We start from the raw sequence: 26,356 nt of genomic DNA on the forward strand, positions 1-26,356 counted from the left end.
AACGTTGTCTGGATAGGGCATACATGTACAACACATTGGAGTATGGGGGGGGGGGGGGGAGTACTCTCAGGCCCTTCTGGCTGTTACTAAATTCATCCCAGGAGCGAGTCGAGCATTGGTTCGTAATTAGAAAAAAAAACTCTTGAGGAATACTTGATTTGGTAGCTTCAATTATATTTTACTTTTATTGATATTATCAAATTTATTAAATATCAAAATACAGATTAATCAAGATCACCACCCTTGAAATCTCAGGTTTGAGCATCACTTCCTGTCAGCTTTATTACTAAAGACAATCTAATTTGCATATAAAAGAAAAAAGTCGTTTTTATCTTATGTTGGGTCTTTAACATATTTTTTCATTATTTCTAAAAAGCAATGTTCCTTTTTTTACTGACACATTTATAAATATTTTATCAATATGTGTAATTTATTAATTATATAATCATAAAAAAGACACATTCCAGACGTGCATGACGTAATCTCTCCCAAGTCATAAAAGTAGTAAAATAGCGATGACTGGTGAAGTAGGTCAATTGCCTGTGTTATTCTCCCATGCGATTATTGATTTTTTCTAACGTGGAACATTTTAGGGGGAGGACACGGAGAGAGAGGATCAAATTACCAAAAATATTCGGCATGCATGGAATCACTTAAAGCAGAATATACTGCAAAAAAATTAGAAAGGGTGTTAAAAACAAGACCCATTCATTCAATTTCAGCGAGTACAAGTTTACAGATATTATGAGATCTTTGTGTTTCAACTGCCTCTCCCTAAAATGGCGCTGACCGCGTTAACTCTTCCGCTCCCGGGAAACGCAGAGAATCCAGCGCCAAGTGGCAGCATAAGACCCGACAACGATACCGGATACGTGCACACAGTAGCTGGGGTGGGTTAGGAGGGGGTTAACCCCCCCTCCCCCCCCCCCCCCCCCCCCCACACACACACACACACACACAAACACACATACAATTTCCAACCACGTCAGTTCTCAGCGGAGAGAGTTTGGTGGACTAACATTATATACTTTCCCTCAGCTCGAGGGAGTAAATGCAGAAGTAGAGCTACAGTATGTGCTGGCATCACATTTTCTACCCGTAAACCGAAGTCTCTACTTGAGAACAATGACTTGGTCACTCGTAGTGGACAGTGGTCAACACGTCAGGAAGACAGCCCTAGGGACACTCAGGTAAACTGATTAGAGATGTGGTCAGCAGTGAACTCAATGCAATGGTCAGTATGTATTACTGTCACTGCCAGTGGGATACATCAGGATTAGTTGAAGGGGGACCGCAGTTGCAAAGCCTCCCCCTCCCTTGGCGTGGGCATCGGGCCCCGAAAAAAATTTGTATTTTAGAGAGCGAACGTTGCCATTTGATACAGATTAGAACTATGATTCATGATTATTGATTTAGCTAGTCATAATTCTAATTTCAAGAGGGAACCAGAAATCGTAGTGGGGTGGGGTGGGGGGGGGGGGGGGCAGGACCCCCATGACCCCCCCCCCCTCTAAACCTGCCACTGTTACTTGATATTATTATTATTATATATAGATCTATTTGGTATCAATGCTATGTTTATGTATATCCATATCTTTCTGGGATCAGGCATGGGGTTTCTGTCACCAGATTTCTGTCAAAAAGTTGTTATCCCTTTATGTAGTAATACACATTATGGAAAAGTGATTGTGATTTTACTGGTAAACAAAGTAATATTGCATTAAAACTGACAACAAACCTGTTTTGTAGACTATTATAATAATTATTATCTGCTTTACGACTGTACACAGATTAGCATTTGGCAATCACATCTATGCTGACGATACACAAATTTTTACATGCTGTAATGTAGAAAATCCTAATGAATCAATTGAAAATCTGTCTAGGTGTATTGATGATCTACAAGGGTGGTTGATGAGAACTAAGTTGAAAATCAATGATGGAAAATCTGAACGTTTAGTTGTAACCCAGCCAAATAATCAGAAAATATCAGAAAAAATTGAACTCAAAATTGGATCCAGTATCATAAAGCCAATGCCCCATGCTAAGAATCTTGGTGTTTTTTAGATAGAACACTTTCTATGAATAAGCTTATTGCTAGCATATGCAAGTCAGCAGCATATAACATTAGGAACATAGGCGCAATTCGTAATCACCTATCTGACTCTGCTGCAGCTACAGTTGCAAATTGTTTAGTAACATCTAGATTGGATTATTGTAATTCTATTTTATATGCTTGTCCAAAAAACCAGATTAAAAGACTACAGCATATTTAGAACATCTCAGCTAGATTGTTAACCCGTACATCCATGAGTTACCATATCACCCCAGTTTTAAAAAAGTCACATTGGCTACAGGTACCTCTGCAAGCCAGGATTTTATTTAAATTTCTAGTCTTTGTTCATGATGCTTATTACAAAGTTGCACCGATCTACCTAAGTGAATTAGTCACTCACTATGTTCCAGCAAGAAACCTGCGGTTTGTAGACAAATTGTTACTTAAGCTGGTAAAAATCCACCTAAAAACTTATGGTGACATTTCTTTTAAATCAGCAGGTCCAAAGGAATGGAATTTATTACCACTGGAAATCCAATCAATTGAGTCTACCAGACATTTTAAAAAAGAATTGAAGACATACCTATTCAGGAAATTTTTTGATTAATCGTCTTTTAAATTGATTTTACAAATTTTACAGTAATTGCATTTTTGCACTATAAGAAATAAGGCTGCTCTACCTATAATCCTTGATGTGTGCAAATAAGGCTGTTTTTTTTTTTTTTATCTAGAATTGATTATTTTTTTCTTAACAAATATGTTTTAGTTATGTACTATAAATACTTTTATGTGAGAATCTGTATGTTTTATCTAGAATACTCTTATTATTATTTTTATTTTTTTTATTTATTTATTTTTTTTTGTCGTTAAGTTCTGTAATTTTTCTTTTATCTATTCCTAATAATTGATTTCTTAAGTAATTGTTTTATGTATATGTGAAGTCCTCTGAACATGTTATAATGGATTTTAGACTCAAAATAAATTTATTATTATTATTATTATTATTATTATTATTATTATTATTATATTTAACAGTTTTGCTGCCTTGTTTTCACAATGCTTGTCATTCAGTTAAACAGGGTCATAATTTTTCAAACAAAAATCCAATGTCCCTTCTTTGAACTTGGTTCTTGCTAATTAAACCTCTGCTGTTCATACACCCTATTTAAATGTTTGTCATATACATTACATAACATACAATGCAACATATATACAAAAGTTATGAGAGATCGAAGAAATTTAATCATTTTGGTCACTTTACCACTGTATTACACCAGATAGAACTTTGCCTCACATTGGTTTCTCTTGTTGTGTTAAAAGAATGAGCATTTATAAATAACAACTATTGCTGTTTTGTAATGGGAAGACCGTGGAAATTGTGATTTCAACTGTTGATAACTTGCTGTTGTATTATACATAGGGACCATTCAGAATGAGAAGAGCCAAGTGCTAGCCAGGCCATATGACCTAAATATGGCAAACCTACATGAAAGGAAGACCGCTTAATCCTGTAATGGTCTCTCCACCTCTTACAAGCCTCCCCGCGCATCGTCTCTGCAGGGCCACAGTAATTTAATCTCGGTTCAATTCAACCAGTTGCAGTTGCATTATGGGAATACATTGAGCATTGTGACAACAACAATTGCAGTTGCATTATGGGAATACATCTTAAGCATTGTGACATCAACAATTGCAGTTGCATTATGGGAATACATTGAACATTCTGACATCAACAGTTGCAGTTGCATTATTGTACCACCAGCGTAGGCGCTGGCGGTACCCATGGTTTTAGTCCCGACCCGTATGTTCCGCCGGCTCCGCCGGCTCCTGCGGCTCCGCCGGCAAGTCACCGTTACCGCTTCTCCTCCTAGACAGTAAGGGCCCCTGTACCCATCTCTTGGATTTAGGTCACCTATAATCTCAACTCGTTCCACATAAAATTTGGGCTTTGTCGGTATTGGGGTCTAGGTGTGGCACTCATTGCAATGCACCCTTGTCTAAAAATGGCAAAATTAAATGCTAATTATCTACCCTACGGAAGGAGTTATGGGAAAAATTTCTACAGACAGCTTTCCAAAAGTCATATGTGTAGATTTCAAATATGCCCTTGGATTTGACCTTTGACCTTTATTTCAAGGTCAAACGGGCCAAAATTTTCAAAAAAATGAAATTTTTTATGAAAAAAATTTTTTTTGCCCTGTTATTCAGACACCACACAGACTTAACCAATAATATTATTTGAAAGTGTTACCCTTCGGGTCATCTTTCATCTCCTTGAATTTGGGGTCAATCGGTGCATTTTCACGGGAGTAGCGGCCATAAGATACTGAAACTGAAAACTGTCTCTAATTCGGGAACCGTTTATGCTAGAGACCTATTCTTTTTTGCATTTTGTAGAGCATGTAAAGCCCAACACTGAAGGTGGTCTCCGTTTTTTTGTATTCCATATGGTTTTCAAGTTATGCTGTATCAAAAAGTACATATTGGTGGTGAAAGCAAAATGTGCAGTACGGTAATGGATAATAAATTTTGAACCCCGGGAAAATAAAACATAAGGCTTGGCGAGGCAGACAACTTCTGGTCAAAAATGACATTATTTCATGAAATTTGAACATCTGGAACTTCTGAGCACCTCCCATTTCAAGAATTTCAACCCAAATGACCTTTTCTTTATTTTAATTAATTTTTTCTGTACGAAATTTATGGCACATTATTGTAACTCCAAAATTATAACATTTAGTCCCTTATATCTCCAAAACTGGCAGAGATAGGTCCGTAGTTACTATTGGAGTTGAATAGGAAGTCATATAGTGGCAATCTAAATATGACCTTGAAATTGACCTTTGGCCTACTTTTAACTATGAACTGAACTTTGCAAATGTTTGTTCCCTTATATCTCCAAAAGTGGCAGAGATATGTCCATAGTTACTATTAAAGTTGAATAGGAAGTCACATACTGGCAATTTAACAGTGACCTTAAAATTGACCTTTGACCTACTTTTACCAATGAATTGAACTTTGCAAGTTTTTGTTCTCTTTTATCTCCCAAACTGGCAGAGATAGGTCCATAGTTACTATTGAACTTGAATAGGAAGTCACATATTGGCAATCTAAATGTGACCTTGAAATTGACCTTTGACCTACTTTTCACCATGAATTGAATTTTGCAAATTTTAGTTCCCTTTTATCTCCAAAACTGGCAGAGATAGGTCCATAGTTACTATTGAACTTGAATGAGAAGTCATATAGTGGCAATCTAAATGTGACCTTAAAATTGACCTTTGACCTACTTTTAACTATGAACTGAACTTTGCAAATTTTTGTTTCCTTATATCTCCAAAAGTGGCAGAGATAGGTCCATAGTTACTATTAAAGTTGAATAGGAAGTCACATACTGGCAATTTAACAGTGACCTTAAAATTGACCTTTGACCTACTTTTACCAATGAATTGAACTTTGCAAGTTTTTGTTCTCTTTTATCTCCCAAACTGGCAGAGATAGGTCCATAGTTACTATTGAACTTGAATAGGAAGTCATATATTGGCAATTTACTGTGACCTTGAAATTGACCTTTGACCTACTTTTTACCATGAACTGAACTTTGCACATTTTTGTTCCCTTTTATCTCCAAAACTGGCAAAGATGCGCCCATAGTTTACTATTGAATTTGAATAGAAAGTCATTAGAGGCAATTTACTTCAACCTTTAAATTGACTTTTGACCTACTTTTCACCATGAACTGAACTTTGCAAATTTTCATTCCCTTTTATCTCCAAAACTGACAGAGATAGGTCCATAGTTACTATTGAACTTGAATGGGAAGTCATATACTGGCAATCTAAGTGTGACCTTGAAATTGACCTTTGACCTACTTTTTACTATGAACTGAATTTTGCAAATTTTCGTTCTCCTTTATCTCCAAAACTGACAGAGATAGGTCCATAGTTACTATTGAACTTAAATAGGAAGTAATACACTAGCAATCTGTGACCTTGAAATTGACCTTTGACCTACTTTTTATGATGAACTGCTTTTTGCATGTTTTCTGGCCTTTAAATCTGCAAAATTGGCAAAGAAATGCCCATGGTTGCTATTGAACTTGAACAGAAATTCATATACTATGATATTGAAATTGACCTTTGACCTACTTTTTCATCATGAACTGAGCCTTGCATATTTTCTTGCCTCTCATATCTTTAAAACTAGCAGAGATGTGCCCATTGTTTCCCCTAGGTTTTCTCTTTTGACAGCATATATGCACCACTGACAACACATTTCAAGGTAAACCAATAGGCCTTTTGTCTAGAGAATACAGGAGTGATCAAGGGTAGGAAAATGCAAGTCAATTTGAAAATCTGCTTGATTGTACCATTTTTAGTTATATTTTTTTGCATATTTTGAGAACTCTTGTTGATTGCATTTTATAGAGCTTGTCAAGCACAAGACTGGTGAGGATGTCCCTTTTTGGAGGGGGGGGTCCATACGAATGCGCTTACTCCAGCTGGTGGTACAATATCCGGAGGCGGTATCGCCTCTGATCCTCTTGTTGCTGTTGTTGTTGTTGTCCCCAACATTTCTGTTTTAGCTGTGCACCTTCATTGTTAATACGTTGAAAACTGTTAGATCTGTTGTCTTCAAACTGGCAGAACTGATGAACATGATCCCACCAATTTTTTTCATTAGTTAACCTTTTATCAGCTTGTATTCAAGGAAAACTGATAGGCCTTTTTTTTTCAAACCTTCAGGAGTGATCAATATTATTGTTATGCTGTTTTTTTGTTTGCATTTTGGCATATATTATTATACAGGGGGGATCCAAGATTATTTGAAGGGGGGTCCGCAGATGCAAAGTCCATCCTCCCCCCTCCAAAACACACACACACACACACACACATACACACTTGGTGTGCGGGGTTTGGGGCCCTTCGTGCTGTTTTTTTTTTTCAGTATGTATTATTCTTACCAATATATATATATATATATATATATATATATATGTGCAGATACCCTATTTCATGGAAAACAATTTGCCTGTCTTCAAACTCACATGACTGACAAATATGACTTAGATACAGCTGGTGTTTTAAAACCAGCCTGATCGCATATATACTGGTACTTTTTACCTCTGCCAAGGAGGTTATGTTTTCACCCCTGTTTGTCTGTCTGTCTGTCATCAATATAACTCAAAAAGTTATGGACCGATTTTGATGAAATTTTCAGGAACTGTCAGAAGTGGGCCAAGGAACACATGACTAGTTTTTGATGGTGGATCAATAATCAGAAATATTGAAAATTTAGGGGTGAAACTGCATTGGATGGAGACTTTGCTGCCTTGGCAGAGGTCTGTGCTCTCTGAGTGCTTTTCTAGTATTGTTGTTGTAATTAAAGGAGTGTGTGTGTTTGTGTGTATGTGTATGGAAAATTCAATTTTTTTCATTATTGTATTTTCATAGTGTGACTATGAACTTCAATGGGCCTGAAGACTTTAGCTAGTATCATTTCTAAATATCTGTCATCTGCAGTATATAATTAAAACTGGTGGTGATTATAAACATTATGTACATAGTATTGCATCGGACTTGAACAAAACCCTATTTTGGGCACTGCCACAGTAGTGGCCATTTAAAGTAAACCAGATACTTATAATTCTCAAACCTACAGAAAAATATGGTACAAGTAAAATACAGCTTGCCACCATAAATGCAATAAAAGGAAAACAGTGTGACTCATTTTGGAGCTTATAAAAAAGATATGTAGAATTGACGTGTTTGTTTTATTTTGTTTGTTGCCCCAGTTATGCTTTAAATACAATGTTAAGCTTTAATTACTGTAATGGTGTTTGAAGACATGCCCCATCCCAATACAATACAATACAATACAGTTTATTTCATGTCGGAAAGAATGAAAGTAGCTGAGTAGCTATTCATGGACAGAATAAATTAAATAATGATACAGCGTTTACTACTGTTGTTTCTAACTACTTCTGTTGATTGAAATTACAACAGGAAAATAAGGCCAAGCAGCTGACATAGTATGATACATTATTATAGTGAGTAATAATTAAGTTTACATTGAGACATCCATGGCATTGCAGAGATTACACTTGCACTTAGGTCCTTCCCATTTTTTTTTTAATCATTGTTTTTACTTCATTCAGACTAACACAAGCTTTTGGGTATTTTGTGGCTTTGAGGTTAAGCATAAGTTTTTGAAGTGGTTGTGAATATTTCCTTGATAAGTTTAAAACAAGTTTTATTTTTTGTTGTGTTACAATAAAGACTTCTCTCACATCTATTAATAGTAAATCATGAAAGTATTTAAATAAGGAGTGCATGCTGAGCTAGATGTAATTGGATAAAAAGTTTGCTGTTATAATATAAAGAGAAGGGGAGGTGGTGAACAATGCTAATTAACATTTGATAGCTTCTTGGTCATTCCAGAAGAAAGGGTACAATTCCAAAATGAGAAATGCAGAAATATGAACTTTGCAAAACTGGAAAACTTTTTACATTATTTTAATGAAGAGGTATTCAGAGAGTGGCAGAAGAATTTTAACCCACTCTGTTACTGTATTTCAAGAAATATGCACGTGTAAACATAATACAATATTTTTTTGTTATGGAGGTTAGGTAACATCTAAATTAGGTTATATTTCAATCATTCCATACGTCATAGGTTCCATTTTTGATTCAATTACCAAGATTTTGTATGTATTTAAAAATATTGTTACCTATTTAACATTTCTCTTCAATTACAGAAAATGCGGGGCTAACACTTTGGAAATAATTGTACCACCAGCGTTAGCGCTGGCGGTACACATGGTTTCGGTCCCGTCCGGATCGTTCCGCCGGCTCCGCCAGCTCCGCCGGCTCCGCCGGACGGCTACCGTTACCGCTTCTCCTCCTAGACAGTAAGGGCCCCCGTACCCATCTCATGGATTTAGGTCACCTATAATCTCAACTCGTTCCACGTAAAATTTGGGCTTTGTCTGTATTGGGGTCTGGGTGTGGCACTCATTACAATGCACCCTTGTCTAAAAATGGCAAAATTAAATGCTAATTATCTACCCTACGGAAGGAGTTATGGGAAAAATTTCTATAGACGGCTTTCCAAAAGTCATATGTGTAGATTTCAAATATACCCTTGGATTTGACCTTTGACCTCTACTTCAAGGTCAAATGGGCCAAAATTTTCAAAAAAATGAAATTTTTTACGAAAAAAATTTTTTTTGCCCTGTTATTCAGACACCACACAGACTTAACCAATAATATTATTGGAAAGTGTTACCCTTCAGGTCATCTTTCATCTCCATGAATTTGGGGTCAATCGGTGCATTTTCACGGGAGTAGCGGCCATAAGATACCGAAACTGAAAACTGTCTCTAATTCGGGAACCGTTAATGCTAGAGACCCATTCTTTTTTGCATTTTGTAGAGCATGTAAAGCCCAACACTGGAAGTGGTCTCGGTTTTTTTGTATTCCATACGGTTTTCGAGTTACTCTGTATCAAAAAGTACATATTGGTGGTAAAAGCAAAATGTGCAGTACGGTAATGGATAATAAATTTTGAACTCTGGAAAAATAAAACATAAGGCTTGGCAAAGCAGACAACTTGTGTTCAAAAATGACATTATTTCATCAAATTTGAACTTCTGAAACTTCAGAGCACCTCCTATTTCAAGAATTTTGACCAAAATGACATTTTCTTTATTTTAATTAATTTTTTCTGTACGAAATTTAAGGCACATTATGGTAACTCCAAAATTATAACATCTAGTCCCTTATATCTCCAAAACTGGCAGAGATAGGTCCATAGTTACTATTGAAGTTGAATAGGAAGTCATATACTGGCAATCTTACTATGACCTTGAAATTGACCTTTGACCTACTTTTCACCATGAACTGAACTTTGCAAATTTTTCTTCCCTTTTATCTCCAAAACTGGCAGAGATAGGTCCATAGTTACTATTGAAGTTGAATAGGAAGTCATATACTGGCAATCTAAATGTGACCTTAAAATTGACCTTTGACCTACTTTTCACCATGAACTGAATTTTGCAAATTTTGCTTCCCTTTTATCTCTTCTGGCTGAGATAGGTCCATAGTTACTATTGAAGTTGAATAGGAAGTCCTATACTGGCAATCTAAGTGTGACCTTGAAATTGACCTTTGACCGACTTTTTATCATGAACTGAACTCTGCTAATTTCTTTCTCTTTTAACTTCAAACTTGACAGAGATAGGTCCATAGTTACTCTTGAACTTGAATAGGAAGTCATATACTGGCAATTTACTGTGACCTTGAAATTGACCCTTGACCTACCTTACGAAGAACTTAAATTTGATTGTACCATATATATTTTTTGCAATAGTTAAAAAATTCTTGTTGATTGCATTTTTACAGCTTGTCAAGCACAAAACTGGTGGCTGTGTCCCTTATTTTGTGTATGTGGGGGTCTATACGAATGCGTTTGCTCCAGCTGGTGGTACAATATTTGGAGGCGGTATCGCCTCTCTGATCCTCTAGTTAAGTCACATGTTTTCTATAAATACAAAGCCTGAGGTATTCCAATTTAAATATTTTAAAAGTCACTGGGAACAGTCTTGCTTTTATATCATACTAGTTGTTTATGAACAAAGTGCTATCCATCTGTTGTAATATAGATCAATCAGCACACAAATATCCAATGTGCAAATAAAAAATGAACAATTTGGTAATGGAGGTTAGGTCAAAAGCAACAGTATTTGTTTAGATTTTTTAAAGTCAAAAGTAAACTTCAGAAGCTGAATTCAGGATTTGTAGTATTACAGATATGACAAATGTCACATAATAAGATAGAAAAATTAATAAAAGATGTTTATTCAAATCAACAAATGGCAAATGGTTACAGTGGGTGTTATGTTTGCTTTTAAAGGAACTACATAAATACCATTATCACTACTGGATACATTTCATGGCCAATATGTTGATTGCTGCATCTGTAGAATTCACATTCCATATATTTTACCAGAGTAAGAGTTAATTTTATTATCTTAGCAACAGAGGTTAGGTAAAACTGTAGCCTAAATTATGCCATCATTTAAACCGTTCAAATGTCTGGTGGTGGTGTAAAACAGTGTTTGCCACTCCCAGAAGATTGGGGCAGATCTGGTAGTTTCTGGATGATTTTTTCAAAGCTTGTCCAAATTGGACTTTATAATAGGTTCATTTCAAAAATCTTTGGTTATTACACTATTTTGCTGTTTTCTTTCAATCCAGATAAGTTACAGTTGGATACTTTGTATAATGTACCGGTATAACACTGAAGTACCTTCCTACTACTTTTGACTAGGATAGTAGTTGTTCAGTTTGTGGATAAACTGGAATTACGGTAATGTGCCATGAATTTTGTACAGTAGAAAATAATTAAATTTGGGAAAAGATCGTTTTGGTCGTAATTCATGAAATGGAGGTGCTCAGAACCTCCAAACGTTAAAATTTCATGGAATTCTGTCAATTTTGACCTAGGCCTTATGTTACCTTCTCTCAATGATCTATTTAGAGTTACCATGATGAATGATGGGTGAGTGTCGGTAATTGCGACCCAAGGGATATATATACTTTCACCCCATCACTCTGTATGTCCGAAGGTGGTACTGTTGGCTAGGGACGCAAATCAGCATCATTATCAGTAGTGTCCTTTTTCAAAAGCGAAACTGGCAGCCGGAAACTATAGTATCATTTTGAGAATGATCCTTGTGCTCAGAACAGGAGTGGACGGAGGAAGAGACAGCCGGAGATTGGTGTTTACCCTGTCCAGATAACTTTCACTGTGGAAGCTGGGCTTAGTATTACCATTGCTCCTTTCCATGCGCTGAAGCCGTAACAATTAACAACCGATTGGTGTCTATGGCGCAGATAGCCTTTATTGGCGATTAGCGTCCTCACCTTACTGTGCGCCGGTCGGTGTCTTCGAAGTCAGCTTTGAGGTCAGGTTCTGCCTTCACTGCAGAAGCTGGCCTCAGCATTACGGCCTCTCTCTGCTGTGCAGGGAGGCCACTATGACCGCAGATCGATATGTACAGTGCAGAGGTAGCCTTTACCACAGCAGTCAAACTGTGTATTACAGTCTCTCTCCACCATGCACTGCAACCAAGATAACTGCTGATTGTTGTCTACAATCAAATATACTTGGTCGGGGGGGGGGGGGGGGGTACCTCTAGGTGCAGGCCTCGATATCCATGGTTGTGTGGTTGCCTTTTACAACCACTTTTATTTTTTTTGCTCAGGCAACCCAATCTTGACCAGCAGCTGTCCGACAACACAACTGATTTCCTGGCACATACCTTGTAGATGCGTCAATGTACACATTTGAAAAGTCTGTACGTTTTGTCATTTAAACCATCTTCAAACAAACACGTGAGTGATAGGTAATCTAGATGAAACCCAAAAGGCAATTTTCATATTTGTTACCAATCCAAGCAAGACAGAAAGGCCATTTTCATATTCATTCAAGAGACTGGAAGATCGTTAATGGGAGATTGTGAGCGATCTGAGTGTGATGATAAGGCAATTTCCATACTAGTTCAAGGGACTTCGTTATTGTATTTGTTTGCAAGAGATCATCAACATTCTGAGCAAGACTATAAGTTTGGACATTTTGTCCATGCTAGAAGGCAATTTTCATATAGTCAGTGGGAAATGGTTAGCGATCCTAGCAACGAGAAGGCAATTTTTATATTTGTTCCAAGGACTTTGTTAGCGGAAGATCGTCACCAGGAGATCAACAGCGATTTGAGCGAAACGAGAAGGCAGTTTTCATATTTGTTCAAGGGACTTCATAAGCGGGAGATCGTGAACGATCCCAGCGAGACAAGAAAACAATAGTGGTAATCTTGCAGTTCTTAATTGCTTCTTTTGTTCTGTTACAGAAGTGCCTACTGTTGACAATGCTATTGTGCGCCTCAGCAAAACTACTGATTGCTATCTCACACGGAGTACTCGGGTAAAGAATAGACTGTGACAGTGCAACTCATAATTGATTCTCCTGTTATCTTAATGAATGGTGATGACGAAGTTGTTTAGCATCCTAAGCTAACTGTACCGATCGTTATCTTGCACCTGGGGCTACACACGTAGTACTCAGGTAAAGGTACGCTAGGGCAACATTGTTGACTGTTAGATCTTTATGAGCGCTATAATAGCCCGATGGCTGATTTTAATGTGTACGTAATTCACGAAAATCAAGATCGCACAAACTTGCTTTCTGGTCGAAATTCATGGTCCATAAAAAACTCCAGACGACCGATTTTAAAATTGTTACAAATTTAAGAGCTGTTCGAAATTCATGGCACATTACCGTAAGATGAACCACTGTATGTAGAATTTGTAGCATTCTAATGGGTAGATAGTGAGTTATTGCAGAGCATAGATTGTGAAAACCAGTTCAGAATGTCTCAGTATTGTCTGCAGAGCACCATTCTGTACTATTCCTATCTCAGCAATTTTCTTAATGATCATATAAAAATGACTGTTAATTAATTATTTTGTTTTATGTAAAAAAGTGTTGAAAACTCATTTCAGTATAGTTATCTCTTGTTGTCTGTACATTTGACAATTTTGCTGCCTTGTTTTAGCATTGTTGAAAAGAATTTTGGTGTTTGTATATTTATCAGCTTTGTTCTCTAGTTTTAATTATTTTCTTTCATGACAAATAAGTTTTTAATTATTTTATTTCTTTGAATTTTAGTGTTAGGAAATAGATATGGTATATTGTCAAAAAAGGAGAAGATGGACTTAGAGAACTGATATGATACACTGTAAGATGTGCTATCCAGGAAGATTGCAGCTTCATGCAGTCACCCCATACTACTGTTATCTGATGTGCTTTACAAAATGTGGCTGCCCAAACCATCCCAAACCACTGTATAACCTGTAGAATAGTTCAAGGTCATGAGGGAAGGCAGGTAAGAAAATCATTTTGGTCACTTTACCACCTTATAATGCCAGATAAAACTTTGCTGCATATTGTAATCAATTTGGTATCTCTTGTTGTATTATGAAAATTTATTGAGCATTTAAACAACAACAATTGCCGGAAAGACATTGAACATTGTGACATCAACAATTGCTGTTATATTATGGGAAGACATTGAACATTGTGAAGTCAACAATTGCTGTTGTATTATGGGAAGACATTGACATTGTGACATCAACAATTGCTGTTGTATTATGGAAAGACATTGAACATTGTGAAGTCAACAATTGCTCTTGTATTATGGGAAAACATTGAACATTGTGACAAAATTGCTGTTGTATTATGGGAAGACATTGAACATTGTGACATCAACAATTGCTGTTGTATTATGGGAAGACATTGAACATTGTGACGTCAACAATTGCTGTTGTATGATGGGAAGACATTGAACATTGTGACATCAACAATTGCTGTTGTATTATGGGAAAACATTGAAGATTGTGACAACAACAATTGCTATTGTATTATGGGAAAACATTGAACATTGGGACATCAACAATTGCTGTCATATTATGGGAAGACATTGAACATTGGGACATCAACAATTGCTGTTGTATTGTGGGAAGACATTGAACATTGGGACATCAACAATTGCTGTTGTATTATGGGAACACATTGTGACATCAGCAATTGCTGTCATATTACACTCGGAACTACTTGGATGTCTCCGCACTCGACAATAACCTCGGACGTAATACGGAGGCAGCCATATTTGATTGTTAATTGTTGGGAAGGAACTACTTTCAACCTCACGCTAATTTAAACCTAATTATTTCAACGCCTGTATCTATTTATCCTTTAAATCAAAGTCAATCTTAGTGCATTGTTTGGCAAACTGTAAATCATCATAAAAAGCAGTGGTATCCCAGATAGCAATGAGCGGTCGGGCCGACGTCGGCATTGGTCGGCACAGTCGCGGTCGGCAGTCGTTGTCGGGCCGACGTCGGGCCACTATTAGTGACCCGACGTCGGGCCGACGACTGCTTCACGCCGTCGGCCCGACGTCGGTATAACGGTGGCTCATCAGCTGTGCGTCGGGCCACTACTGGTGACCCGACGTCGGGCCGACGACTGCTTCACGCCGTCGGCCCGACGTCGGTATAACGGTGGCTTACCAGCTGTGCTCGATTTGCACTAAGCGGCCAATTTCAAATCGAGGTCACCCACACTAAGCGGCCATAGATCGTTGCAAGTGCACTTGACGGTTATTTCATATTTTCCGTATTTTGCACCAAATTGTTAGGTAAGTATTTACTTTAAAGTGTTTATGTTTTTCGTACTATAGGTGGAGGTTTATTTGTTGTAGATGAATTAACGAAAACAAGTAAATCTGTCAATAATTTGTTAGTCGTAGCTGCAGGCAGTTGGCGCGCTGCATGCCACCTTTGAACCAACGTCGGGGCGACGTTGGGTTTCCGGCGGCCAAAAAGATTTTCCCGCTCAAATTCTTTTATGCTTTGAAAGACATTTCAATTACCACATTTCATGTATAGACAATTTATAAATGTGAATGAGCAACGTTCTAGTACTTTTTTTGTACTTAGGGGTATATATGGTTTATATTTTCTCTAGTTGAATTTGAAATGCTTATATAATAGGGGTATATAGCAAGGCTGCATGATACTAACATGTAAACTTATAATGTCAGCATGGGTTTAACACTGGATAAACCTTATGGCATACATTCCAAACGTACTGAGTTTAGCATTAAGGGGTATAATGTCCACTCAGATTTTTACAGGTTTTCTGTTCAAAATTGGACCTCAGTAGGCTAACCTAAAATATCCAGAGGTGGTTCTTTTAGGGAGGGGGGGGGGGGCAAGTTTAAATTGAATTTTTTTCTAGATGTTTAGTCAAATACCCACAGGGCATGATATAATAATGTTTCTTTTTTTGGTTTAGGCTCATAATTAGACAAGGCATTTTGTGCACATTACAAAGCCACACTTATATGTATCTCATATTTCTCTTATAGTCTTCCATCATGCATTACTACCTATTTGTCGCCTGTGTTGAGCAGTCAATCCTCACAAGAAAATACACTTGAAAGGTATGTGTGTATATAGTTCAAGTGCTTCAGTGTGTCATTGCCATGGTAAGATGCAGTAGTTTAACTTATATCATCCCTATCAATGGATTAAGTAGTAAACAACTAAGAAATTAATTTAGCCTACTTCTTGCCTGCGACTCTCTTCTGGAATTTAGTACATTATTCTTCTTAAAATATATGTAAGTGACAGGGATGGGGGTAGGAGGAGGAGGCTGGAGAAGAAGAAGGGTAATATATTAAGCAGAGTAACCACTTCCCTGGAAAATAATTACATTATTTCGTCTACATTTCAAAGTATACATTTACAACTTCATTTCAATATGCAACATTACGAATAAGCGCGGGTGGATTGGATGCGAACTAGGAAATAAGTCATTAGAAGACAACTGAAACCAACGGTTCAATAATACGATAGAGAAACATGGATTGTTGATTTGTTGCGGCCAAAATCGAGCGTACAAAACTAACCTGTCTGTCCCTGAACTCATAAAGTTTAGAACATTTCACATCGCAAATAGAAAAAATAATAGTTAGAGAAACGTGGATCAGTATCATGCTAGATTCCTTAAGCTTGGTTTCAGTTGTCTTCTTAGCCGTTTTTTATTTTGCATATCAGTGAAATAACATATGATATTAAAGGTGAATTTTGTATGTTTTATTAGATGAAGTGTGAGTTTTTATATTTTTTCTATTCTCTTCACAGAGAGAGAAGCAGCCCAGGCGCCGCAGCAGAGTTCCTCAGATGAATCTTAGTCATCATCATCATTCCTCTTCGTCCCGTGTGGGAATTAAGGCCACAGTCACTTCTTTCCAGCGTAGTGTCGTAGTCAAAGATATGCTGCAAATCTTGCGACTCACAGAGCGTCATCTATTTGATATGATGTTAACAATGCCATCAAATGTATGTCGGGGAAACGAGGCAGAAATTAAAAGACAGAATCAGACACCACCGCTGCCCTATAAACAACAAAAACCTCTTCGTGCCTGTGGGACAACACAACACTCAGCTAAAGGCATCACCGTCACCGTCTTAAAAGGAAACGACACTAGGCAAAGACAGATCGTCGTACAGAAATGTATAAGAACACTAGACACCTTGAATAATGGACTCAGTAGGACAATAGTTTCTTAAATGAATATTGATTTTTTATATGTTACGTTTAGCGTTTAGGACGCTTTTGCAGCATCGCGTGCCTTTAACTCATCATCGACGCCACATACCCCAGGAGATTTTCTTCACCATTTTTTTAATGTCTCTGAAGAAGGCCTAGGGACCGAAAGCTGGGATTATATATGACATCTGTAAAGTAGATCTTTAGAGATGCATCAGTAATAATATTTATTTTCAATAACTAATTGAATTATCGTTATTAACTCACTCAGATTTATAAAGATGTTTCTTCACAAAACATGATTCACGTTGTTATTATTATTATCTTTTAGGCCAACGGGACTTTTTCACTTCAGTGAGAGGGTTATTACGAAGAAACGCCGCTGCTACCCTATTGCCAACGTTCGCCAATTGAGTCATAGCTGGCTGACCATGGAGAGTCCATAATAACATTGGCTAATTAAAGAACGGCATTATTTGCATAACGGTGGTAAAACGATGGCTAACGACGTTGGCGCGAAGTTGGCAAGAAGGGGGCTAACCGCCGATAGTAATAGCTCATAACGACATTGGCGCGACGTCGGCAAAAAGTCGGCATAACAGCGGCTAACCGCCGATAGTAATAGCTCATAACGACGTTGGCCCGACGTTGGCGCGAAGTTGGCAAATTGTCGGCATGACAGCGGCTGACCGCCGTTTATCCATAATGACGTTGGCCCAGCGTCGGTGCGACGTTGGCAAAAGGGTGGCAGACCACCGGTGGGCCGACGGCGGGCCGCCGGACACGCCGACTTCGAACCGACGTCGTCTGCCAACGTTGGCCCGACGAAGGCAAAGTCGTCGGGCCAACGTTGGCGCGACCACTCTTTGCTATCTGGGATTAACAGCCATCTTTATGAGCGGAAAATCCGAATTGAGTAAGAAGGCATTTCCGGCGAACAAAATGCATGGATTTGGTGCATATTTCTCTGCCTATCACATCCGAGGTTAGTTTGGAGCTTGCGGAATTGGCCGAGGATTGCCGATTGGTCATATTAAGGGAAGACATTGAACATTGTGACGTCAACAATTGCTGTTGTATTATGGGAAGGCATTGAACATTGTGATGTCAACAATTGTTGTTATATTATGTGAAGACATTGTAAATAGTGACATCAACAATTGCTCTTTTATTTTGGGAAGACATAGAACATTGTAACATCAACAATTGCTGTTGTATTATGGAAAGACATTGAACATTATGACATGGACAATTGCTGTTGTATTATTGGCAATCCTCGACTGACTCCGCAAGCTCTATACAAACCTCGGACGTGATAGGTGTAGGAATATGCATCAAATCGATACATTTTTCTGTTGGAACTGCCTTTTCACTCAAGTGTTCCGCTCATGAAGATGGCTGCCAATAGTGACTTTTCCATTACCCCTGATTTTTATGAAGCTTTGCAATTTTCTAAATAATGTACTCATAGCAGATCCAAACATTGAAATCTTTGTATGACGGATATGATACTTTGGCAGTTTTACCCACGGGCTTTGGTAAAAGTATAATTTTCCATTTCCTTCCCTTCCTATTTCAGAGGAAACTTGGACGACAGCAACAAATGATTTGTTTAATAGTTATGCCGTTAAATTCGATTATGCAGGATCAAGTCTAATCTTTATCGAAGCATGGTATACCTGCTTGTTTTATGAATATTGAAGGAATGGGTGTCAAAGGTATGTGAGTTTTGAGGTCTTCTGAATAAAAATCAACAAGAGTTCAAATTTATATATATATATATTTCTTAGTTATAAAACGTCTAAACAATTTGCAAGAAGACTTTTATATATTAAAATATTTATTTATTTATAGTTAACATGAAAATACAGTATATATAGGATAAAAAAAATCCTTGTACTAACAGGGACGTATCTACTAACGTACTATATATATATTATAGGTTCATGTTAGTACAAGGCTGGAAATGTATATCTGGCTGTCTTCATATTTCATTGGGTATTTAAAACACATTTTCCTCATTTTTACCTTAAAATTATGTCGCAATATTGGTCAATAATCATAAACTTGACTAAGGAATAGTTGTAAAGCACATTAAAAGAATTGAAGAAAAAAACTTGTAAGCCTCTCATATTTACTAGAAGTTCACCTAAAAGCAATCCAATTACAGTTTTAAAGGTGGTGACTCCGAAAGAGTTGACAATCTCTTAATTTCATGTGCCCTATTACAAGATGTAAAGAATGGTAAATTTTGTTTGATATATGCACATCCTGAGACTTTTGTGGAAAGAAGGACTCAAAAGTAAATTATACCAAGAAAGAGTCTGTACCGTTGTTGTAGATGAGGTTCACATCATTTCAGAATGGTAAGCAAATATAAGTAAAGTTACAAAAAATATGCATTTCCGGTAGTCTGACCAACTCTAATTTTACCCATTGACCCTTCTTTTTATTCCAAAGTCGTATTTTAAAACTAGTAATTTTTTTAATAGCACAGCCATTAAAATGCATGTGTCAGATGCTGTAAAAAAAAGTGCCTATCCAAGTGTTTTATAGTACACGTTTTGTTTGTTTATTCAAATATATATATATATATATATATATATATATATATATATATATATGACCAAAAAATTTTTGGCATGTTTCCAGAAACAATATTTTTTATTTGACTGAATAATCAAAATTTAGATTCAATCATATATACTAAAACATTTGTCAAGGTAGAAGGTTCGATTCCTTCCCTAAGCTTCAAAACACAAGTTGTTGGTTGGCAAGTGGGCAAATTGCTTAGTGGCCCTGCCTTGACTAATTTTTATAGTGTTTATAACAGCAATCTAAAATTTACTACAGCAGCTTTTACAGAGAATGTGAATGTACATATGTAGTCTAAAAAATTGGGTGCAAGACTTTGTTAGAAAAAATAAAAGGCATCTAATTTACATAGATATTAAAGGGATAATAACTCTTCGTATGAGATTTATATTTCACAATATAAACATTGTGAATAACTCACAGAAATATAATATATTGTTTTACCACAAAAACGGCAGTTATAGCTATTATTCTGATATCTGAGTTGGTCTTCAGACCATGTGACTTCCATTGACAGCTATACTCTGTTATAATCTCTTAAGAGATTTGAACAAAAAACCAAACTTTTTAGATAAAAAAACAAGGACTAACTTTGAATGTAAAAATGGATTCATTAACCATTGGTAAGTATGGGAAAATTGTTGTGTACTCCAGGAAAATTCATTTTTTGGCCAAAACGAAGATTTATTATCCCTTTAATTAAATGCATTTTTTTCAAGTCAGATTGATGTAAAAATAATTTAAAATTCACTTTTTTTAAGACAGACAGGTAGCCAACACATGCAACAGAAAAGGACAGTTACACTCCAACTCATTATGATTATCATTCATCAAAACTTCTGGGTTTCGTTGCCATGATACACTAGCCCCAGTGTGACACAGTTTTTTCAATTGTGTGTCCAGCTTCAGTAGTTCATCAGATAATGCATAAGAATGAAAAGCAGATATGGATCTCAAAAGCTCATCACTGTTTTTCATCTCTGATTCCTCAGTGGTCGAACTGTAGTCGTGATCCAGTTGAACCTTAAAATCACCATAATTACATGCACTTTCAACCCCTCCTTGGGATCTAGTGTAACCATGGTCTGGTAATTATATATATATAAGCATGTAGAAGGTAAAGTTTTATCTTCAGGTTCATTGATGACCGACATCAAACATCTACGAGCTTTAGATTCTTTGGTGGAAGATGCATTTTCAACAGTATTTTTGCTTAACTTTAAACTTTTCAACAGAACTTAGTAAATTTTCTACCACAGTTTTTTTTCTTCAGTGCAGATGGTGGTGTTTTTGAAAGTTTTTTGGTACGTTGCATTCACTCAATCTGTTGTTTATAAGTTATTAAGGCATCTTTTCGGAAAACTACTGAGACAGACCTCACAAAGTTTCAAACCAGCCACCAGAGAGACGTTCTGAATTTTCACTCCTAAAAATCACAACAAAGTTCACAACGTTTTACCTCACACAGAGTACATAAAAGATAAAACATTATATGTGGTCAGGCATAACTAATCCTCAGTTGTTCATTATTATATTATAATATTATAATACTTAACAACTTTTTTTGGGGGGGGTATAAAAAATACATGCATGTCTTTTTTTTAAAGGGTAGGGTAGGACACTTTTTTTGAGTTGGATAACTGTTGAGTTTGGATAACTGTAAACATACATGTATCTCAAACTGACTGAAGCCATAAATCAGTCACGTACATTTTACTGATTTGGTTCTGATTTTTCTTTCAAGAATTTTATGATTTTTTTATGTATACATGCACACACTGCCGATTTACATTTACTATTAACAGCTGTCTAGCGTCATTGCCATTTGTACTGTATAAGAGTGTATTCCCAGAGATTTTAGATCGATCTATCCCCATGGGGAGTCTCACTAGATTACTGTCAGATAATCCGGCTTAAATGTCTGTCCCGCCTACTACAAACTGTAAGGGGGTAATTAACTATGGTGCCCGCTCGGCTGACAGCAATGTAGCATGAACCCCCAGGGAGTTAGGTTGATCTAGTTTGGATGGATCTAATCTCTGGGAATGGGGTCTTAGTCAATATCAAGAAAATTACCTAAAAAAACCTCTGATACTGATAATGTTCATCTATAGCCTTCTTTTGGATGAAAGAGTGCAATCTCCTGGTTGCTGAGGCACAGAGTAAACAGGAACTCAATGGGATGAGTTTTTGCAGAGTTTCTGATTACATCATGTGCACTTTATGTTTGATTATTATATGAGCCAAAACTAATATAGTGTAGCGCTGACCATCTCCAAGATAAACATGCCAGGAGTTCCCATTGTAGAAATGAAAGTCACATCACCCTGAAAAATATTTTTTTAACAGGTACAATTTTCTTTAGGGAAAATAGACAAAATATTTCAGGCTCTGAAATAAACAGTATTTTCAAAAATTTCAAAAAAGTCTTAATATTTGCTATGTCTAAAGGTTGATGTACTAATAGATATCATTTTATTCTATAACGTGAATTAATATTATATGAATCAGTATTATATAACCTATTTGGGTTTTATATAAATATGATGATGGTTTACTCATAATGCCAGTGTTAATGAATGGTTGTGTTCAGTTGATAGATTAAAATATTGAAAGAGTACAGACACAGTAGTATTGATGGCTAGGCAGAAAACCAAACTAAAGCAAAAGATTTGGAACAATGAAAAACAACAATTCACTTCTATTATGGACAGACCATACCTGTTACAGTGAAAATATCTGATTTTTTCAAAGAATTTTACTATTCTTGTGTCACCTCTCTTGCCTATAGATGCCATTGAATTGGTTTCATATAGCACAGAAGATATTTGTTTGATGTGTGAATTTGTGTATATATTCTGATCTCTTTGGGCTCCTACAGACACCATAGGTCTACTTAGAGTGAACCAACTCTGTGCCTAGACTCTCGCAAAGTGCAATCAGCTTAATTGACTGAAGCGCCTCCACAGGCATTGAATAGAATACAAAATAGCTGCTGATTATGTAAGAATATTGAAAACAAGAGGAGGCATGTCATTCACTTCAGCTGTTTGCACTCAGCAAGAGTTCCTGCAAACCTACGATTGATGTCAGATTTGTTGTTTAGTTCATTTTTCACTTCAGAATTTTGGCACATTTCTTGTGGAAGAAGTGAGCAAGGAGCAGAAATTATGGGTGGTTACTGAGACTCTGGACGCCATCGTTGATCATCAGCACCTGTTGTCATGGAGATCAGGGTAACAGACAAACTCCAGACCATATGGTACCACAGCTGACAGCTGAGGTAAAACTGCTCCCTGTGGTTTTATTAATTTTTATTAAAACAATTAAAGACCTATAACAGCAACAGTTCCATCATCTGCATAGTAAACAATATAAAGATAAAAAGCATCACATTTTGCTTACTAAAATGATTCCTGCAGTTGGGTATTTAATATATTTTTTTACAGTGTAATAATATATTTATTTAAAGACATATTGATCAATTAAAGAAATGGATATCTTCTGAAAGAATATTGTAAAATTATTCCAGATTCATCAACAGAAAAGCAGCCTGGGGGCCCACATTCTTATCAGTGTGACAGCAAGGACAAATCTGGTTCAGTTCATCATATACAAATCTTGACCAGTTGATTTACTTAGACCTGTTTCCGTACCAAGATCCATCTGGCAGGATCGACCCATCTCTGTATTCTATTCTCTGGGTTCTCATTAAATTACATTCGATTAAGCAGCTTAGATGTCTGTCACACCTACTGAATCTGCTAGATGATAGTTAATTACCCTCTAACAGCTACAGTAGGAGTGCCAGATGTCAGAGCCACTTAAGCTGAATGTACTTTAGTGAGAAACCCTTTGGAGATGGGTCGATCCTGCTAGATCGATCTAGGTACGGGAATAGGGCCTGAGACATGTTTTTCTTTTCAAGTGTCTTAAAACTTGGCAGTAATTTGGATCAGAGAAATAATTAGAGTGTAGCACATCAAGCTCCACAGCTTTCTGGTGTTAGATCAGTTTTATATCAGGCAACACTGATATTAAGCATTAATATATTTTCATTCTTTTTTTTTTCCAACTTTTATGATAGTCCCATTGGATGATTCATGTGTTATCACAAGATACTGATGTAAAACTTGCTTTTGTTTTTCAGCCTTTTCTTTCAAAATTAAATATCAAAATATGTGGGGCTATATTGTTTGTTTAAACATTGACCCACTAACTGAGACAACCAAGTGATAAAATTTCCATTCTGTTTGCTTATGAGCAATATTACAATGATTTGATGAAATTGTTTTTGTGAGGCTTAAGTTGTGAACACCACATTGAATTGGTTTGATTTGATTAAACTTTGTAGAATGTCTAAATTTCTATCAATTACATTGTTTTAAATCTGTGTTGATGTTAATAATTAAGAACATAAATTTCCTTTATTTTTTGTGAAGCTGAAGACGTAACGTTGTTTGAAATATGGATTATTGGTTTACCTAGAATGTGTACATTGTATGGCAGTATAATAATAATATATAAATTACATTTTAAGCTGTTGTGTAGGTTTAAAAGAATTATATTTATCTTTTCACGGAGGGGCGTTCTGAACGGCTTTCATATATTTTCTAGTTGAATTAAAACTGTTTTCAGATATTACTTTTTATAAAGCATTTGTTCCGCATAACATCTGAATAAATTGGTGAAAACAAATTCTAACATGTTTGGTTGCTCTACCTAAATCACACCTAACACATTCCGTTCGTTTTCTGGGTTAAAGGGTAAAAACTCTTCATATGAGATCTATATTTCACAATAAAAACATTGTGAACAACTCGTAGAAATAAAATATATTCTGTTTTACGACAAAAACAGCAGTTATAGCTATTATTCTGATATCTGAGATTGTGTTCAGATCACGTGACCTCCACTGATGGCTGTACTCTGTTATTATCTCTTAAGAGATTTTAACAAAAAAAAAAAAACTTTTTAGAAAAAAAACAGGGACTAACTTTGAATGTAAAAGTGGATTCATTAACCTCTGGTAAGTACGGGAAAATTGTTTACTCCAGGAAAATTCATTTTTTTGGCCAAAACGAAGAATTATTATCCTTTTATAAGTAGCGTAGTTTATGAAAGCAGTGGCCTAGTATCTTCACGTGACGGACCGGGACCACGATACACCTCTGGTGTGGGGAAAGATTGAACTGATTTCAGACGAAATGCAAGTCCTTGAATAATGATGGAAAAAGTTGAATTTATTGCTTAGCTTTTATCATACTCCCATTTTAGATATCCCCTTACGTCAGAATTCTACGTTTCACTACATTGTATATTAACGTTAACCCGCCCTGTGATATCAGGACCTCTAAAATAATATACAATAGTATACAGTCCCTTTCAACAATTTTGTAACAGACTTCTAGCGCACCTATGGTCAGAGAGAAACCTTAAACAACGATTGTGCGCGTATCGTTGGCTTAAAATATTGATAAGTTGACGCCCACCACGATAGTTTCAAATTGATATCAATCACGCTCGTTAAACGTCGTAACGTCTCAAGCAATGTGAATAAATTATAATAATCTTGAAACTCCCGCCTGGAAACTCACTGTTCTATTTATTCATGATTTTACACGAGACCACGCCCTTCCTTGTGATAATTTCCACATGATTCCATTTATCTTTTTTAATTACCCCAAAACTAAATTTTATATACAATGTAGTGACCTTCACGTCAGTCGAAATCAAGTAAAGTCCGATACGTATAATTCTTCAAAATAAAAGATAATATACATATCGGTAACTAAATTTGATGCTGTTTAAAACATGCGGAAACAACTCGAAAACTGGATTAAAAGTGAAGGAGAGGGAGCTAATGTTCAGATTTACGCATCGGATATTATTCTCGGAAATGATGATAAGAAAATAAATCTACTTATTTTTCAGGTAAAATAATACATTTACAGAAAATCAAAATATGGAGGGCATCCGTAATACAGGGACATCGAATGTTTTCTGAACTAAAAAATAATGCTTTGCCTGTCTTTATATGTATTTATTTTATACAGTAGTTACACGTGGCACGCATACAGGTATGTATGTACAGTATGCGTATGTTTTTGAGAAATGTGTATGTGAGAAGTGATTTGTATTGTATTGTATTGTACACTGTAATGTTTATTTCTACAGTCTAATTAAAGAAAATATACATACAATTTTTAGAGAGCGTACGCGTCTGTAATTAAACTCATCACAAGCATCTGTAAGTAGCAGGTCATGGGAACGAGAAGTGTAATTTAAACGAATCTGCAGATTGTTACTTTTCATGAAATTTGTATGTGTAACTTATTCAAAATAAAGGAAATGTTTGCACACACTTGTAGAAAAGTGCACGACTGCCAGGGTGGTTTTATTTGGTGGTGGGTCGAGGGGGGGGTATAGAGTTCGAGGCCCATCTCGCCATGCCTATAGCTTAAGTGTACGTCTCTGTGGTTTAGGGGTACAGTGGTCGCCTGCTTCGCGGATTAGATTCCCGACACA

General features: G+C 36.4%; 2 long non-coding RNA genes across 3 annotated transcripts; both read left to right on the plus strand.

Annotated features, from left to right (window-relative positions):
- The first annotated feature begins 937 nt into the window (after positions 1 to 937).
- On the plus strand, positions 938 to 25,443 carry LOC147763559 (uncharacterized). 2 transcript variants are annotated; one of them, XR_015333047.1, is made up of 5 exons: positions 938 to 1,190; positions 13,784 to 14,000; positions 18,813 to 18,951; positions 22,952 to 23,111; positions 23,361 to 25,443. It is a non-coding gene; the product is annotated as an uncharacterized LOC147763559 (long non-coding RNA). The 2 variants fall into 2 exon arrangements; XR_015333048.1 differs by lacking the exon at positions 18,813 to 18,951 and having other exon boundaries at positions 23,361 to 25,442.
- Positions 15,169 to 17,535, plus strand: LOC147763560 (uncharacterized). Its single transcript, XR_015333046.1, has 3 exons — positions 15,169 to 15,314; positions 16,047 to 16,121; positions 16,825 to 17,535. It is a non-coding gene; the product is annotated as an uncharacterized LOC147763560 (long non-coding RNA).
- Positions 25,444 to 26,356: the final 913 nt, after the last annotated feature.

The sequence above is a fragment of the Lingula anatina genome, chromosome 2, assembly GCF_051362555.1.
Source record: "Lingula anatina isolate TDL-2025a chromosome 2, LinAna3.0, whole genome shotgun sequence".
Lineage (NCBI taxonomy): Eukaryota > Metazoa > Brachiopoda > Lingulata > Lingulida > Lingulidae > Lingula > Lingula anatina.